Here is a 7,595-nt window from a genome sequence, read left to right as displayed (position 1 = left end):
GGGAAAGAGAGATTACTGTGTGCTGTTTGTGTGAGAAAAAAATGATGATATTTTTAAGTAGAGCATTTGGATGGAGTAAGTATAACTCATAAGGTGATGTTAAAGTAGATACCTGAAGAAAGGGAGGAAGCAAGCCATACAGTTATGGGCTGTGTGTGTGTGTCTGTGTGTGCACACGCGCTGGTGGTTGTGGGGTTCATAGGAAGAGATAATAGTAAGTGCAAAGTCTCTGCGCCGCGAATGGCTTCAGGTACATTTAAGGAATAACAAAAACACTATCATTGAAATGGAATGAACAAGAATGAGAATGGAAACATTGAGTAAGGTGGGCCAAAAGGAGTCATATCATGTAGGGCCTTATAGGTGATTGTTCAAACTTTGCCTTTTGCTCTGAGTGTAATGGGAAGCTATTGTACCATAGGAGTGACAAGTTTAGTTTAGGATTGAAAAGCTTCTCCCTGGCTGCTGTGATAAGAATATATTCAGAAAGCAAGGGTGGAAGCAAAGAATCCAGCTAGAAGGCCACAAGAACAGTAACAATCCAATATGGCCTGTTTGATAAACTACACATTAAGATGCATAAAAAGAAGTGATGAGAGGTGAACTTAGAAAGGTAGGCTGAGGCCAAATAACAATGACTCCTGCATGCCAGACAAAAGATTTAGATCTGGTCTAGTACAATTAGGAACTATTCCAGGATTTAAAAAAAGAAAAATCTGATCAGCTGGCACCAGCCACAAATTAATCCAAGTTCTGGACTGTCATCCATGCTCTCAGTATCTCTGTTTCTCTCTTTATGTGAGCCTCTTTTTCATATTATCTGCTTTCTTTATTCACTGAGAAACATAGCTGCCAACAGACCCTGACCTCAGATCTCATACTTTCAAAATTAGTGTAACTGATCTCCATCTCTTCAGAATTTAAAAGAAATAATGGAGTATGTATGTGATTGGTCTTACACCAAGGAGAAGTCTTCTAATGGGAAGGCTCTACTACAAGCACATGTTAGAAGTTCTGCTGCTGCTTTTTTTTTTTAAAATAAATTTATTTATTTATTTATTTATGGCTGTGTTGGGTCTTCGTTGCTGCTCAGCCTTTCTCTAGTTGCAGGGAGCAGGGGCTACTCTTGGTTGTGGTGAGTGGGCTTCTCATTGCAGTGGCTTCTCTTGTTGCGGAGCACGGGCTCTAGGAGCAGGCTTCAGTAGTTGTGGCACGCGGGCTCAGTAGTTGTGGTGCACGGAATTAGTTGCTCTGCGGCATATGGGATCTTCCCGGTCCAGGGATCAAACTCGTGTCCCCTGCATTGGCAGGCAGATTCTTAACCACTGCACCACCTGGGAAGTCCTGCTTCTTCTTAGGATCTAGTAAGCAGGAAGGAATGTCACATCAATCCCCAACAATGAGAAAAAGCTACATAAACTACAAAGTATAACTTTTTTTAATCCATTTGAGATCTGAATGACAGGGAAACAGAGTAGCCTGAAATCCAAGGATGAATATGCTCTTTTAAGAAGAGAGAGGATGCACAGATGATCTTACCTTTGCCAGGGTATTAGAAGAACTGTGCTGACGGCCATACAAATGGTTAAGAAGAAATCAGTTAAATTGTTAGCAAATTTCTAAAGACAGAGTGTGGCTAGTGTGATAATATAAAACCCTTGTGAACCCTAGACACAAGGGGATTTTGTGCAAACTCACAAACTCTTTTCCATGACCTCCACTAGGTGTTAATGGGAAAGATTGGGAGCAGGACAAGATACTAGAGAATGTTCCCTTCAGTACTGCAGCCAATGAGAAAGGATTATCTACTGCTGCAGGAAAGGAACAAAACCCCACTCTCCACCGAGAAACTTCTCTTGAACAGAGCAAAATGTTTAAGACAGAGAGAGGGACAAGAAGAGAAAGTTCAAAGTAGAAAAGAAAATCCTTGAATAGACAATGGCTAGAAATTTCCCCCGAATAATGAAAGATATCAAGCCACATACCCGAAAAACTTGAGCACCTCTAGCAGGTTGAATATGATCATACACACACGCAAGAACACATGAACACACACACACACACACACACACACACACACACACACACACATCTATTTAGGCACATCACATTCAGCTGCTAAAAACGAGGTAGAAAGGAAATTACGAAGGCTGGCAGAGTAAAAATGATACAACATATAAAAAGAGAAGAATTATATCAGACTTCTTGTCAGAAAATAGAAGCTGAAAGAACAATAGAGTGACATTTTTTAAAGTACTGAAGGAATAAAAAAGGTCAACCTGGAATCCAATACTTAGTAAAAATTTCTTTCAAAATAAAAGCTAAATAAAGAACCAAATGTCAGAGATTGTCATACTGTATGAAAAGCAAGGTCCAACTGTTGGCTGTCTACAAAACACAGTTTATTTTCAAACACAAATAAGTTGAAATTGAAAGTATGGAAAAAGATATATGATATAAACGGTAACTGTAAGACAGTGGGAGTGGCCATACTAATATTGGATAAAAATAGATTTTACTATAAGAAATATTACAGGAGACAAAGACAAGTGTCTCATAATGATAAAAAGATCAATATATCAAGAAGATATAATAATCATATATATATATATATACACCTTATAAAATATATATATACCTTATATGTTTTGTAAAAACCATAAAACAAAAACTTATGTCATTTAAGGGACAAATAAACAACAATTATAGATGTTTATTTGTCCCTTCTCATACTCACTTCTTGGTAATTGTTGGCATGACTAAACAGAAAACTAATAAGAATATAGAAGAATTAAACAACACTGTCAACATCTTGATAGAACATTCCACCCCATGGCCCATAAAAGAAAAAATACATATACACTGTGGATTTCATCAGATTTTAAACACTTACCTTCAAAGATGGTCATTAATAAAAGGAACAGACAATATTTTCACATAGAAAATATCTGCAAATCATATATCTGTTAAGTACTGTATCCAGAATATATGAAGAACTTTGTGACTTAATAAAAAGACAAACAATCCAATAAAAATTGGGCAAAAGATGTGAATAAATACCCAAGATGATATATGCATGGGGAATAAACAAATGAAAAGATGCTCCACATTGTTATTGAATAGGGAAACGCAAATTACAACACAAGATAACACTACATACCCACTGGAATAGCTGCCATCCAAGAGACAGACAATATTGTTGTTGAAGATACAGAGAAACTGGATCCTCAAACATTATTGGTAAGAAAGTAAAATGAGACATAAATTTGGAAAGAGTTTGATAGTTTCATACAAAGTTAAACATGTATTTATTATAGGACCTAACAATTCTACTCCTGTGTATTTACCCAAGAGGAATGAAAACATATGTCCACACAAAGACTTGCATTTGTATGTTCATAGCAGCTTTATTTTTATTAGTCATAAACTGGAAACAATCTAAATGGACATCAGCTGGTGAATAGCTAAACAAAATGTGATATATCTATACAATGACATACTACTTAGTAATAAAAATGAACCACCTACTGATAGAAGCAGCAACATTATGATCCTCAGTAATAATATTATGCTAAGTGAAAAAAGCCAGAATTAGATGATTACATATTTGTATGATTACATTTATATGAAATTTCTTAGAAAAGGTGATGTTATAGATACAGAATGCAGATTAGCGGTTTACTGGAGATAGGAGTGGAGGGAGGATTGATCGCAGTTGGTCATGTGAGAGAATGTTTTGGATAATGGAAGTGTTCTTAAGCTAGACTGTGGTTATGATTGATGACTGTATAAAGTTACTAACATTTATTGAATCGTACACCTTAGATGAACTTTACAGCATGTTAATTATACCTGAAGAAAGCTATTAAAGAAAAAAATTTTAAAGGCCTTTGGTGAGGGGTTATATAATTCTATTCAACATCATTTTCTTGTCTTCTCTCTGGCTTGGATGAGGTATTTTCTTAGATGCATTTCTGTATTGCAGAGGGACAGGATCAATCATTTTTCTCCCTCTACATCTCTCCCTTTTTAAATCAAAAGGGCAGATCACAATAAAATAAGCTAAAATAAGAACTGATCCAAGTATTAAATTTAGAAACTGTAGATTTTGGTCAGCGTATATTCAGCCACTTTTCTGTAACCTCTATATCTATCTTTCTTAAAACTGAACAAATAATGATGGCTTTGAGAAGTAAACTATTGTCAACCATCAGTGAGAAAGTCATATGAAGTTAAATAGCTGCTCTTAACCAAAATAAGGAAACATGGTCAGGTTTTCCAGAAATACATGCCTATAAATGCCTATAACATGGATAGAAATCAAATAGGTTTATGAGTTGTCACATTAGTGACAAATTAAATTAATTCTGATAGTTCTTATCTCCATTTGTCTAGGATTTGAGACTTAACAGTATGTGTATTCAGAATGAGTCCAAGAACAAGCTAAAATTTTATCATGTAAAAGACGTTGCTGTCACATGATTAACTTATTTTCCTCTATATAAGTGAAAGGCTGCACAGTATGAAAATGTGAGATGAAATAGATAATCAAAAGGTCATCCAGTTAGGATAGAGAACAGGTTATATAGGGGAATAACAGAAGTTTGGCTATAAAAATTTTTGAGCCAGGTAATAGAAAGTTTTGAGTTTTAGGATTTTATTTAAGAGCTATAGTCTACTTTCAATAGGGAAGTAACAAAGTGAAAGCAATATTTTATGATAAATAGTGTTGTGCAAAAGAACTGAAGTGATTGGAAAATGAAGAATGAAACATTAAGATATTATTTTTATTACAATAAACCAAGCATAGCATAGTAACTAGGAAAATGGCATTGATGATGAAAAGAGCATTAAACACAGTTTTCAGTTGTTGAAAATTTCCTGTGTACGAAGCACTGTGTTAAAGTTTTACATTAATTATTTTAATACTTGTTCTACATTAATTATTGTATTAATTATTTTATTTTACATTAATTATTTTCTCATAAATCCCCTGTGGACAGCAATAAGTCCAGGACATTCAGTGTGTTGATTTGGAATCTGTGACTTAAACAAGTGAAGAATTTTCTCAATGTTCTTTAGTTGGAAAATGGTAGAAAAAAGGTACAAACTGAAGGCTTTCTTCCTACCCATATAACAAGAGCAAGGATTATTTAATAATGTATGTTGGACTGAGAAAACCACTTCATAAATTCTGTTAAGGATTATTTGTTGGCTCTAGAATTTAGGTTGCCAATTAGGGAATCAGGAGGAACCACACTGACAACAGCAGACCCAGGTAGCAGGATAAGAACTCAGAGGTGCTGTTTAATTGTATCAAAGTACTGACACCAGCAGTGTTCATTGTAACTGTGAAACCCATCCAGTATTATGTATTTCCATTTAGTTTTGTATATGATGTGCAGAATTATACAAAGATGAATCAAATGCTTAGGAATGATTTTCTAATGTAGGAGTATGGATCAGACTTTAGTTTCTATCACAGAAATGATTGATAAAGGCTTTAATTACTGAAGATACTATGAGATGAACCTTGCAAACAGGGCTGAGATCCAAAAGCAGTGAACCATTCAGTTTCCTATAAACTAAGTTAGAATCTTGAATGGGCATTAGATATGCCTTAAACCTTGATGATATTTAAAATTTTGTCCACCTTTGGCATAGCATTAGTTGAAACAAAGCAAACCTATCCTAATTCTTCATCAATAATTCTCTCAAATTTCAAATATTAAAATATTCTTTTATAATTAAACTAATGGGAAGGTCTATGTGATAACAGAATACTTTAAAATATATAAATTGAAATTACACCCATATATTTTACTTCTTTAAAGTGATAATTCTATCAATAATAAGTCTGTGGTCTTTAAGGTGCTACTGATTAATTCTCAGTTTAGTGGATTTAGAGGCGTGCAGAAAAAGTACATCCCGGGAACTCATCAATCAGCTCAGTCACATGATCAGGAGACTCAATTAATAATACCACTTCATATTCATATAGCATTTTGTAAATCTGATATCTTTAAATTTGGCAGACATGCTTTATCTGCAACAAAGAAAATGATCGGAATCAAGAATAAGATTTAATGTGTAGTGCTTTAATATATGAGATCAAAGGCAGCCGTCACTTTTTTCAGAAAAAGGGAAATATGATTACCAACTTAAGTATGCTGTATATTAAATGAAATTCTGAGCATAAAGAAAGGTACTATCTGCTCAAAAGTATAATTTCTGTACTTTGAAAATCATCTCAGCAAGAATTATCTTCCTCTATCAAATTGTAGCACTTGTCAAAATCAACTGTAAGGCATTTCAAGTGCTCTTCTGAATCAACAAAACAGATGTATAGCGATGCGAGGTTGCAAGGAGAAGGAAATAACAGTGAACCAGATGCCCTTCAGTGCCCTTAATCTCTTCAAGCCACACTTAACACGGTTGACACGGCAGGTCTTTAGGACACTCCTCACACGAGGGAAATACAAGGCTGATTCTTAATAATATGTAAAAATATGTAAAAATAATTTTCTTTCTCCTTTGCTGCTAGACTTTCATTCTTTCTTTATATTCTTAAATAGACCATAGACATGTAGCATGGCATTCTTTTTCCTTTGGTCTACTAGTAATTATAAGAAATTTTCTTATGATGGACTTTGAGAAATTGGAAGATGAAACTGTAGAAGTCAAAAGAAGTAATTATTTTATCACAGGTAAAATTTTGCTTTAATCAAATTATTTCTCTACCTTACTGATAAGCAGGTCTTTGTAGCATATAAGGGCCAGAAGCTCTGGAGTCAGATTATGAGGCCAGCCCTTTGTGTGAGCTTGGGTAAATTAGTTAACCTCTCTATATGTTAGATGTAAAATGGATGGAATAATGTACTGACTTCATGAGGTTGTTTTGAGGATAACATGAGATGCCTCCTGGTAAGGCACTGAAAATGCTGCTTGGTACTTAGCCCTCAAATGTGATTCTTAGATTTTTATCTCTTGTTCTTCATTTCATTAATATATGGATGCTGTGGTTCTCTCTTTGTCAAATGATAGTGACCAAATAATAATAATGTACCGTAGTGTACTGTAAGAAACTACTACAAACCTGAGTCTTAGAGATTACGTTTATAATTTACATGCATATTTTAATAGCTAACAGTGGAAATGATCTTATTAGGCTAGCTAAATATAGATATTTACATGTTTTTTGAGAATGTCATCCAAGTACAGGGTAAACATTGTTGATTGATATAGACGTAAGCCATATGGCTGGCGTTTTGATTTTTGTGGTCCCATCATATGCACATTTAGCTTATGTGTTGACTTTAGAACCTAACCACTGTGTAAGATCCATTATTATGAGACCAGTAGCTAGCGGAATGAGAGTGGAGGGTTTTCTTGGAGTCACTACAGATACACAGAACATTAGCTGGATTCCCCTTACCTTCTCTTCTGTTTCTCTGAGGATTTTAGTGAGGGGGCGGTGAGGACAGAGTGGGATATATATCCATAGCTCCAGACTATGAAGGCACTACTTAGAAAGTAGGTTTTGAAAAATCTGCCACTGAGCAATGAGGAAGCAAAAACAAGGCATTACCTAAGGA

Source organism: Lipotes vexillifer, unplaced genomic scaffold (assembly GCF_000442215.2).
Source record: "Lipotes vexillifer unplaced genomic scaffold, Lipotes_vexillifer_v1.1 scaffold1256, whole genome shotgun sequence".
NCBI classification, from domain to species: Eukaryota; Metazoa; Chordata; class Mammalia; order Artiodactyla; family Lipotidae; genus Lipotes; species Lipotes vexillifer.
Note: the sequence above shows the minus strand (reverse complement) of the source record.